Genomic DNA, 12,719 nt, shown 5'->3' with positions numbered 1-12,719 from the left:
GATATTTTGATACCTCTGGGGATATGTATATTCACCGTACTATATTTTTTACTGTTTCAGTCTTTACTTCAATATGGTCCCAGTGGTATGGTAACCCCAACAATGTTATTTGTAAAACACCGCTTTATTCACGTTTTATCTGTGTGGGTACCGACTAGTTTCGCAGGTCCTTCAACAGGATGAGTGTAATGGGTTCGCGATAATATCCCGTCTCATACTGCGGTCTTGTGTTCGTTGCGGCTTGACAGGGCGGGGAACGCGGGGTACGCCGGCGATGATGACGAGCACGTTATCTCTGATACTATGTCACTATTGGTGTCCATGGGTTGTTTTTGTTCACACAATGTTCCCTACGTGACCATCAGCACTATGGGTCTTATTGCGAGATGTGTTTACGAGTAACAACACGGGTTTTCAAGTAGGTGGCAGAGCCCAACTCTTGTCTCTATTAAAATTAGATCGACGAGATGAGGGTGTTCGCTTTTTTCCCAGTCCGTGGTGTCATTAAGAAAATAGTTTATGCTATAATAACCTTTCCCATACAAACGTTTTTTAACAATTCTTTTAAATTTCGTTACGTACATTTTCTGGGATCATATTGTAGAAGGATATCGCCCAACAAAAGACTTATTAACTCGACCCAACCGAGTACTAGGCATAACAAGTTTATGTTTGTTCCTCGTGTTAACATTATGAATGTCACAGTTTCTAGAAAATTCCTCAATGTGCTTATGAACATACAGAACATTATCAAAAATGCATTGAGAAGCAACAGTCAAAATGTTTATTTCTTTAAATTTTTCTCTTAATGATTCTTTAGGACCTACGTTATAAAACGCACGGATAGGCCTCTTCTGCAGCACAAAGATAGTATTAATATTGGCCGCACTGCCCTATAACAATAAACCCGATAATAATGTAACCCCAACATTCCAAAAAAATAATTCAAGAATGCGAAGACTCAGTACTAAACTGATGATTCATGTCATCTAAAGTATACTTAAAATTTCACCTTAACTAATAGCATACCCCTTATAAATCAAATTTTAATAGTTTATGAAGGTAAACCATATTTCCAACATGACGTCAAAGTCATGAATGTAGCCAGAGCAAACAATCGGGAATACTGGCAAATAACAATCTAACAATACCGGCAAGTAATTAATATTGTTCACGATATGGATGGATCAAACAACAAACAGAACTGCCACCGCAATGATAATAACTTATCCTTCATTCAGTATAAGGACATAATATTATCATATTATAAGATGTTGAATCCTTTATAGTTTTATGCAGACACTTATTTTTCGTTTATTTTTTAGTGAAAATATGAGACGAGCAGGACGTTCAGCTGCTGGTAATTGATACGCCCTGCCCATTACAATGCAGTGCCGCTTAGGATTCTTGAAAAGCCCAAAAATTCTGAACGGCACTACAATTGCGCACGTCACCTTGAGACATACGATGTTAAGTCTCATTTGCCCAGTAATTTCACTAGCTACGGCGCCCTTCAGACCGAAACACAGTAATGCTTAGACATGCAACCCATAATCTACCCGGCATCGTGTGCAAAGGTACCTCCCACTTTTAAAAATCCCCTCGGTGGCGCAATGGGTAAAATAGTGAACTTTGTTTATTCGCTTTATAAGGTCGGGAACGCACATAATATAATCACTATGTATACTATGTAATCATCTCCTCTATGGGTCTTATACCGAGATGCGTTTTAGAACACAGGTTCCAGCACCAACTAATTGGAACTAAAGCCGATTTAAATAAATAAAGTTGAAACATGTAATTTATATATTAAGCTTATTTTAATATTTTTCGTTTCTCCATGGGGTAGTATGAAGTGAATACATAGCAAGTGTTACAATACTCACGAGAAGTGTGATTTCCCTACACCACAATCTTATAATAATATTAATAAAATGAAATGCTTGAATATTTTCACTCATAAAAATCTGGTCGAAAGATATTTCTATAATCTGTGTTATTCAGTGTGTCTATATAAATCATTAGTGAGAAATATAGATAAGAACAATAGTTAAAATTAGGTTAAGTTACTCAAATTGGCATTGTATATTTCACTAATCTGTCTTCTGGCCGAAAAAGAGATCTTCGCATTCCTTCCTTACAATATGACATTGAGATTTGTCAAAACAAACTAAAGCAATTCAAACTGCCTTAAATTATCACGAAAATTTGAGATTTTTTTTTATAAAATCTGGCACAGTTCCTCGAAATTTCACTCTTGGTCTGTGACAAAATTTCACTAATTTGTCTTTTAAGAAAATTAATGAAAGTTGTCTTACTTTCCAACTTAACTCATTCAACTCTAAAATATTCAAGATTTAAATTTGCAAAATGTCGTCGTTGACTTGACAGGCTAAATGTAACTTATTATTTGTGTATTACGAACTTACTAATTAATTATTAATACATACCAGAACTGTGGTTCTTTTTAATGGATGACCGATATTCATTTAGGTCTGTTCCCGGCCTGGACTGTTTGAAAGAAAACATAGGCGACACTAAATGCCAGCGACCTTGAGCGATATGAGTTCACGGCTGCCGACCCGCCACCTATGTAACAAAGCCAATATTTTCAAAACTCTTGCGTGGAAAGCAGTTTATATGCTTACAATTAGAAGTACCCAAAAAATGCGCCACGCCATGCCAAAAAACTTGTTTAACTTCAAAGAAAAGTGGTCGTTCAAAAAGGCTCGGCAGTGCTAACTATAACCAATAGCAAGCATTAGCAATCTACAAATAAGACTTAAGGATATGTGTAACAGGATTAAATAGTGTTCATAGCTCGAAATGCTATACTTTCTCCACAAAACTTGTCTAAAAACACCATGTTTGCGTGTTTTCTGCTTACTCTTCGCCGGTAAAGCGCGAAAGGAAGTTCAGTTTCTCAGTTCTTTGAAGTATGGAGTTTACCATAATAGTGTGGTGGTACATAATAGAGCCATTTTGTAAGGGTGTGATGAACCATGCATACATTACAATATGTAAGAATTCCTAATAAAAAAGAATTAAATAACTAATTTAAACATACTTCATCCAAGGTGAGAAACAGAATATTCATTATAAGGAACTTAATTTACCGTCACCAAACAATGAAGACAAGGTTGAAACAGAAACGCACTACTAGCCTATATCTTCATTTTAAGTTATTTAAATAGCTGGTTTAAGTGATGCCGCTTAGTAAGTATTAAATCAAGTGGAAATAACGAGTAGAGTATGACAGAATGTATATGGGTAATGGGTATTTACAGATGTTGTACGACCCTTACCCTTGTCAAGAGAGATTTGTAAGTTGTGTAGCCATCCCTTCTAATTTCAATTGTTTTTTTAATAACATAATATTACACAAATAAAATTTGTAAAACAAAATTTTATGAACGATGCGGGACTCGAACACACGACCTCCGGTGCTCTTACCAACTGAGCCAACCGTTCGAGTACCGCCTCGTTATATAATTCTGTTTGCTTTGTTCAACTCTCAGGTTGTGGCTTCATCTACAGGATCTAACTACTAACCTATGACTGATAATTCATAAAATTTTGTTTTTCAAATTTTATTTGTGTATTAATCCTAGAAGTGAGGGTTATCACTTTAAAAACATAACAAATTGTAAACATAATATGTTAATAACTGTTCATAATATATAATAACTGTTCATGTTACGATAATTGTATTGCATCGGGCTTTGTAAAAATTGTAATAATTTCGTATTTATTAGTTTTATGTTACCGTGTATAAACCTCAAAATTTTTAAAGAAGTTACTTTAAGTGTAGACTCTAGCAGAAGGTAGGTTTTTTGAAAGAAAATAAATAGCTTGGAATTCAATTTCTCCAAAATATTCTTCAAATTTTACATTGAATTTAATAGAACAGTATTGTGGGAGAATTGAAATTCAAAAACACTGTACACATGAATGTCAAAAAAAAATAAAAATATTGTTTCTTATTGAATTTACCGCTACTTTGTAAAGGGTTGAGCTAATGAGAAGAAGTAGCAAGAAACTCATTGCCACTCTTTTAAGTCAAGATTTACATTTTAATTGTTGTATAAATCATTTCAATTACAATATATGCAGAGTGACTCAACAACAATACTCAAATGACAAAAACTGAAAGGCTTACACGAGTAAGTCAAAAAATGAAAAAAAGTAAATTAATACTTATAAACACACGAGTTACTGAGTATAGTAGATGTATCAATCCACACATACCGTAAATAAATAGAGGCATTATGTGAGCATTTCATAAAATAAAATAATATATATATATATAATAAAATAAAATATATTATATATATAAAATAACTTTAAAGGAAATAATAATAATAAAAACACATCAAGGAGACCTCCCGGTAACAAGATCATCCAGCCACCACGAGTAGCACCCGTTCACGAGCATGATGCATGGACCAGCCATCGCCTCCCTCGACCATATTTTAGGGAAGGGAACGACCCGCACCACGTCGCCGCCAATTGTTTTTGAAACGTTTGAAGCGTAGAATACTAATAAGATTTTTGGGTGTGATGACTAATTATCAAACTCAATTTAGTTATTTGTTTCATTTAGTTAATAATTCGAACCCAAAAACACAAACAATATTTTCAAGATGATCTGACAATGACGAAGAGCTAATTTAGAGAACTGAAGACAAAACAATATTGATGTTAGCTAATGGGAACATGGCGTGCGAGTCGCAAACCATTGCTGAATTAATTTTCCATTTTCCGAGCTATTTGTCTATAAGATAATTGTATTAGAATTCCAAATTGATTTCATGACTCGTTGTGCCACTTTATTCTTTCGTACAAAACATAGGTGTATGGTTTTAAAAAAATATAAATTTTTTATGGTCATCAATAAACAAATCTGGGTATTATTTGTAACTGCTATATTCTGAAGTGCTAAGAAGATAAACAATCTAAAGCATGCAGTCTATATTTTACTTACAATCGGTCGTCAAGACGTGGAAATGTAATGTTCCCAGCGGTTTTCAAACCCACAAACTCTTGTACTTATTACGTACGTACCATTTTACCACAGTTTGTTAGTTATTCAATAGAAAATCATGGAATTTTTCGAAAATACAAATTTTACGAATACGACGAATACGACGAATACAAAATTTACGAAATAGAAGGTAGAATAATATTCGCATATTTTCAGCTTGCCCCTAATATATCATTTATTTATTTTAGCCATCAAATAAATCAAACATAGCAAACCAGTGGGAGGTTCCTTTGAACAGAATGCTGGCTAGATTATGGGTACCACAACGGTGCCTATTTCTGCCGTAAAGCAGTAATGTGTAATCATTACTGTGTTTCGGTCTGAAGGGCGCCGTAGCTAGTGAAATTACTGGGCAAATGAGACTTAACATCTTATGTCTCAAGGTGATATGCGCAGTTATAGTTCCACTCAGAATTTTTGGGTCTTTCAATAATCCTGAGCGGCACTGCATTGTAATGGGCAGGGCGTATCAATTACCATCAACTGAACGTCCGGCTCGTCTCGTCCCTTATTCTCATAAAAAATATATACATTGAGAAAGTTGAACTTAAAGTTACTACACAGCCCACACTATCAATGAAAGTAGTAATGTATAATAATTTTTGTGCTTTACTTGTAATAAACTTCAAAATTAAACATAATATTTAGAAAATTTAATGTATTCTTACTTAAAGCTTTGTTCTAAAGAAATTTGCACAAGATTTTTAATAAGCAGACTTGATAGCTAATTACTTTGTTACATAAGGAAAGTTTTCAGTTAATTTAAGTTTACAAAACCTTCGGGATCGTTAAACTAGGGGTCTAAAGAGCGACGGAGATTTTGTAACGGTGTGTTGACTTTTAGCTACATTTGACAGAATTTTATAAACTCAGTTAAGATTTACATTTTACTCGTATTTTTCACTCTGATCTGAATATCTCAAGTTGAGTCAGAATGTGTTCTTGGTTCTTTAAACGTACGCTAATGTGCAGACGTTGCAATTAGATGAAATATTTACTCTTCATCATCATCAGCCGGAAGACGTTCACTGGGTGACAAAGGCCTCCCCCAAGGATCTCCACGGTGATCGGTCCTGCGCTGCCCTCATTCAATGTACTCCCGCGATTCTGACCAGATCTTCGGTCCATCTTGTGGGGCCTACCAACACTTCGTCTTCCCGTACGTGGTAGCCATTAGAGTACTTTATTGCCCCAACGGCTATCTGTCCATTGAACTGTGTGCCCTGCCCCCTGCCACTTCAGTTTCGCAATCATTTGGGCTATGTCGGTGACTATGGTTCTCCTACGGACCTCCTTATTTCTGATTCGATCTCGCAGGGAAACTCCGAACATAGCCCTCTCCATTCCTCTCTGAGCGACCATGAGCTTTCTCATCAGGCCTTCAAACTAATAAGCTAACTCTTCACCTTTTTTTAATTCGGCTTAATGTGTCTAATTATATAAGATAGGTGGTTTTATCAAATAAGAAAGCATGGAGCGTGCAGGGTACCTGATATATATAGCACCCCTGTGCCAATAGTGAAGTCCGAAAGTTTCATATCAAGCGACTTTAATAATAACACTTGAAATAAGGGATTGCTTGTAATTAATTATAGAAGACTTCATAAGATACATAATAGCTTTGAGGGTAAATATATACACTTTTATAATAAAGTCCCAGTCAGTCCAAATATATACACTTTTACAATAATGTTTTATAAAAAAAGTGGCTCTGTCGTAAATCCTATTACTCCACAGCTGAATATCTAAGTGATCGGACAGCATGGGAGTAGATTTTGATTATTTTATAGTAATAGCAATGAAAGTACAATATTGTATATTTTTATTAAAAAGAGCGCAAAAAAGAATGCTGGGAGAGTTTCTTGCGCCGCTTCTTCTCTTTCAGAGCGCCATTTGTTTCCGAAGTGGTAGTAGTATCTAGTATATTAGAAATGACATCAAAAAGAAATCTAAATGAATCTTGAGAAAATAAATGCCTTTTATGCCTTTTAATGCCTTTATTCTGAAACTAGTGTTGCAATCCTCAAATACTCGTGTATTTCATAATTATATACTGAAGATAATATCAAAGTTAATTTGCAATAGTTCTCATTTTGCTGTTTTGCACCCTTTGCAGACAGATTTATAAAAATAAATATTCAAAAGCGTGTACCTTCTAAGAGTGATTGATTAATTAGTAGTTTCTGTCTTTAGATAACATACAGCACGAAGAAGAAAACACAAAAGAAAATTGTAAGATTATTGAAATTATCTGACTGGCTCACCTGATTCTATTTACTAATATTCATGCATTTTACACAGGATTAGGCACAAAGTTATTCTGTATACAAGTAACATTGAAGATGATAGATTGGAGGAACGTTACTCAGCTCTAAACTTATGACACAGAGTTACTTTGAATGGAGCTCAAAACTAAATTCAATAATCACTCACTCTCGCTTTGATGAAGTTAAAATTATATATACAGGGTGTCCCAAAACTCAACGATAACCTGGTACCGGGCGAGAGGCCAAGGTATACCAGTTATGAAAAAAATAAGAAAAAAAATCTATGTCACTTAGTCAAGCGATGACAGACATTTTTCGAAAATGTTAAAAATTTGACACCTTTGTCGCATTTTTAGGTACTGTGATCGCAATTTTCACAATTTTACAGTGATTTTTTTAATAATGTTATCTCAAATAACAGTGCTATTAATGGTAACCACAAATGAAAGTAATAATCATTGTTAACTAAGTAAAATAAATTAAATTTTGACGAGTTATGGTTTATAAAATTTATGTCAGTCAACTTTGACACTCTACGTTGGAAAAAAAATGTACTACACTACCTATGGCAAGATTTTTTAAAAGATGGCCCATTAGTCTAGATTTCAAAATAGTACAACACTTGCCACTTTTCTTGCCAATAAAACTGCTATTTCGTATTTTTTGCGAAAGGAACTCATGGAAAATTTAATCAAAATAAAACGGTAAATTATCGTAACACTTTATTATCCTCCTAAAATTAAAGCAGATGCTCAAATTGTTTCCCTCTAGCACGAATACAAGTTCTGCATCGCCTCAGAAATGACCTGTTCACCAGTCTTGCAAATCTCCTCGCATTGATTTCTTCTGATGCTGCATCAATTTTTGGCGCAATTCTGTTACATTTTGAATTGGTTTTAAGTAGACCTTTTCTTTTATGCATCCCCAGTAAATAAAATCTACTGGATTCAGGTCTGGGGACCGAGGGGGCCATGAAATTGGTCCAAGGCGTCCGATCCATTTACCGGGATATTCGTTTAAATATTCTCTTACAGGCCGGGCATAATGTGCTGGGCAACCATCTTGTTGATATGTACCACATTTCTCTGTAGATGTTGAGTGGTACATCTTCTAGCAATGTCGGCAAATCATTTTGAAGAAAATGCAAGTAGGTGGCGACATCTAAATTTTCAGTGAATTCAAATGGTCCAATTATTTGACCATTCCTGTCCACATGTTGACTTTAAATTGGTATTGGGATCGATCCTCACGCATCAAATGCGGGTTTTCCGTATGCCGACTATGAAGGTTATGTAAGTTTAAATAACCATCTCTTTTAAATGTCGATTCGTCAGTCCACAAAACTTTATTTAGAAAATCCGGATCTTCACGAATTTTCGCTTACATGGTTCTGCAGAAATCAACTCTGGGTGCGTGATCACGTGGTAACAAGCTCTGCACTTGGTAAGGATGAAAATCGTATCGTTTTAAAATTCGATGTGCGGTACTCTTCGCCACACCCGTTGCAATTTCAATCGCACGTACTGAGGTACTGGGGTCATTTTCAACTTCAGCGTCGTAGTTTCCTTGAGGTCTCCCACCAGATGTGTTGCCGTAGGTAGTGTAGTACATTTTTTTTCCAGCGTAGAGTGTCAAAGTTGACTGACATAAATTTTATAAACCATAACTCGTCAAAATTTAATTTATTTTACTTAGTTAACAATGATTATTACTTTCATTTGTGGTTACCATTAATAGGACTGTTATTTGAGATAACATTATTAAAAAAATCACTGTAAAATTGTGAAAATTGCGATCACAGTACCTAAAAATGCGACAAAGGGTGTCAAATTTTTAACATTTTCGAAAAATGTCTATCATCGCTTGACTAAGTGACATAGATTTTTTTTCATATTTTTTTCATAACTGGTATACCTTGGCCTCTCGCCCGGTACCAGGTAATCGTTGAGTTTTGGGACACCCTGTATATATATATAGGTATATTGTAATCTAAAAACTGTAAAAACGTCAGTCTTGTTATTTCGTTGAGTTCTTAGGTCGTGCACGTTTAAATGACATTGCTTGTGGTGGCGTCGTGAGGCGAGTCGTTCCCTTCACTGAAATTACTTGAGTAAAATTGCCAGTCAACTACTTGTGTGTATCGAATTCCTCGACGTCTCGTTCCTACAAAATTCATCCATGTTAGGAATCCTTAACTTTCTTCCCTTGGTGAAAAATTAGCTATAGTTATATAAGTCGTATGTAAAAAGTCACCATATGCTAAATAAGGGTAATAAGTATGACGAGAAATCGTTTTTCCCATGCACATAGAAATATTACGAGTTAGCTTATATAAGATTATGCAGTCTAACGTCAGTAATAAACAAAAAGAAGATAAATTATAAAATACTAGCTGTTACCGGTGACTTCGTCCGCATTCACAATAATAACAAAACAATTATAAAAAATCTCTCATCGTTAAGGCAGTGATTGTGTGAAATATACTTGTTCGACCGTTTTTCCTCCGGCTTAATTTGAAAATACGACTACCACGAAAAAGTCTTTTAATTTTTCAATATAATTTGGTTACTACATAGCCTTATATACATTAATTGTGAATGTCATCACAATTACTGATGCGTTCCATTGATAACCTAATTTTTAAAACCGGTATAGTAGATCCAGAGATTACCCTTCAATTTCTAGAAGAATCTAAACCAACGTAAGCAGCCGCGGTGAGCAGCTTCTTTTTCATTTCTAATTATTGCTAAGCTAAATAGTTTTTTTAATTGATACAATTTCACAAAATTTATCTTGCCCCAAACGAGGCAAAGCCTGTACAATTATATATCATTTAATACGATATACATGCATGACTAGAAAAAAAGCCATATTAAATAATTTTAATGTTTGCGCGAACCGGGATTCGCACCTGGGACCACTCATTGCGAAGGGTTACCCACCACTGGGTCGTCATAAGTAGTTTTTTTTTTATATATTTGGGAAACAGTAAATAAAACAAAAAAAACTTACAGAACTTTCAAAAAAAAAACTACAAACGGGTTATTGCTAGCTTAAAAGAAATTATAAATGCAATTAATATTAATTTATTTACATTAATTAATTACAATATTGTCTTATATAGTTTTTAAACTGTGTTCTTGAGCAAGTATGTAAATCAATATTATCAAATTTTATTTTACACGTATTACAAGCTCGATATATAAATGTATTTTGAACATAATTAGTATTTTTTGGTGGGATTTAAAACTATGACATATTTCTAGCCAATCTTAGGACATCTAAAGTAAATACTTGTGATTCTAAATTTGAAATATTTTAAAAATATTCACCGTGAATAACCTAAGTCGTGAATTTTACGAAGCAAATATTGAACCGAAAATTCATAAAACAGGAAGTTGGCTTGTTCGAATAAATTATTTTTCTGTGAGCAGGATATTAATATTCGGAGCATTCGCAAAGTTAGTTCTGACTGCTGGCTCAAAATTTTCGAAATAAAAATCTCACAGCACGCTTTTAGAAGTAATAACTCCATTTCATTTGTAATTAGTTAACGTTAGGACACGATCTCTAAATACAATTATTTTGTAAACTTGTGTGTATATATAGGATATATACACACAATACACACCTATCCTACTAATATTGTAAATGGGAAAGTTTGTGAGTATGCGTGTATGTTTGATACGTCTTCACGCAAAATCTACTGAATGAATTTTAATGAAACTTTACAGTAAAGGAGCTTACACATCAGAATAACACATTGGCAGCAATATATAAACATATAATTTGAATTATCCACAATATAACGATAAGTATCAAGAAGTAGGAAAAACATCTTTAATCTGCGAGCAATTCAAGTTTGCGGCGTAGGAGTTAAAAAAATACATATAATATATATTGGCACAAATACTACAACTCTTAAGACAACAGACTTAACAACTAATAAGATTAATAATTTTACTCTAAAATCCTCCTAATATAATAAATGCGGAAGTTTTTCGAGTGTGAGTGTATGTTTATTAATTCTTCACGCAAAAACTACTAAATGAATTTTAATGAAACTTTAAAATAATTTATACATAGGCTTTAATTTTTGAAGATTAAGATAAAGATTATCCAAAATATAAATGTATCGTATAAGTGTCAAGAAGGAGGAAAAAAATCTACAATCTGCAAGCTATTTATATTTGCGGCGCAAAGCCCGTAGGAGTTACAAAAATACATATAATATATATCGGTGAAAATATTACAAATCACCTATTATAAAAACGAGAATAATAATTTTTCTCTAAAATTAAATCATAAATAATCATTTGATTACTTTCTGATTTAAAATATTGTTAAAAAGCATTAACCGAAAACACCAATGTCGACACTCGACGCATTTGTATTCGAGCTGTCGTACGGTACGAACCTCTCTGGGATGTCAATACGTTGCCTGTGGAATATACGAACCACATGTATAGTTTGGGACAAGATAATCTGTGTAAAGTTGTATCAATATTATTAGTACTTATTTTTATTATATTTGTTCAAATCACATTTGAAGGAAAAAATTCTATTTGTAAAGCAGTAGGTGTCTCTGGAGAATCCAGAATCCATCAGCGAAATAGTTTTTTGTTCGATCTAGTTCAAGACTAGATTTATATTTCGGACAAAAATAACTCTGAAATGTCTCCTTCTATTGGTTGCTCTTACGTGACTAACTTGATTGTATGCAATTATGATGTTTTTCCAATCATGATTTATTTAAGCTTAAAATACGTTTTACAAAGTTCAGCCGTTCTAGGTATATAGATCGCGTTTCACATCATTACATTTTCCAAATACTGGTCATCGACCCATTGGAATAAAATATTTAAATATTAGAGCTCTTATTCGTCTCAAATATATTTTATGCAATGATGGTTAACGAATTATATTTAATTTTCTTTTATTATAATATTGACACACTTTAACACAAATTATCTTGCCCCAAACTAAGCATAGACTATACTATGGGTACAAGACAACGATATATTTAATACAATATTTATACTTATACATACAAAAATACATATAAATATCCATGACTCGATAACAAACATCCATCGTCATCAAATAAATGTTTGCACCTACCGGGATTTGAACCCGGGACCTCTAGCTCAGTAGGCATCATATAAGCACATGGGATATTCCATTATTTATCTCAGGTTAACGGGCGCAGATCGATATAAACGATATCTTACTATGTAACGTCCTTACGTTATGAGTTGGACAGAAAGATTTCAACTTGATTACAACTCAAACCATATCATTACTGTGATAATGTTTGTCTCATACTTCAATTCAAATTCAAATATTTTTATTCAAAACTAGTTGACCCGACAGACGTTGTTCAGTATATAATAAATAAAATAATGTTT

The 12,719-nt window shown here is 33.7% G+C and overlaps 2 protein-coding genes across 2 annotated transcripts in view; one reads left to right on the top strand and one right to left on the bottom strand.

The window, feature by feature from the left end:
- LOC126966952 (kinesin-like protein KIF19) overlaps positions 1 to 12,719 on the bottom strand; it is a 426,172-nt gene that overhangs the window by 299,067 nt on the left and 114,386 nt on the right. The gene's annotated exons all lie outside the window — the stretch shown is intronic.
- The window catches only part of LOC126966939 (WD repeat domain phosphoinositide-interacting protein 3), a 226,287-nt gene that overhangs the window by 202,588 nt on the left and 10,980 nt on the right, over positions 1 to 12,719 (top strand). The window lies entirely within an intron of this gene.

This window comes from Leptidea sinapis, chromosome 11 (genome assembly GCF_905404315.1).
Source record: "Leptidea sinapis chromosome 11, ilLepSina1.1, whole genome shotgun sequence".
Taxonomy (NCBI): domain Eukaryota; kingdom Metazoa; phylum Arthropoda; class Insecta; order Lepidoptera; family Pieridae; genus Leptidea; species Leptidea sinapis.
The sequence above is the reverse complement of the archived record's forward strand: the minus strand, read 5'-3'. Positions and strand labels throughout refer to the sequence as shown.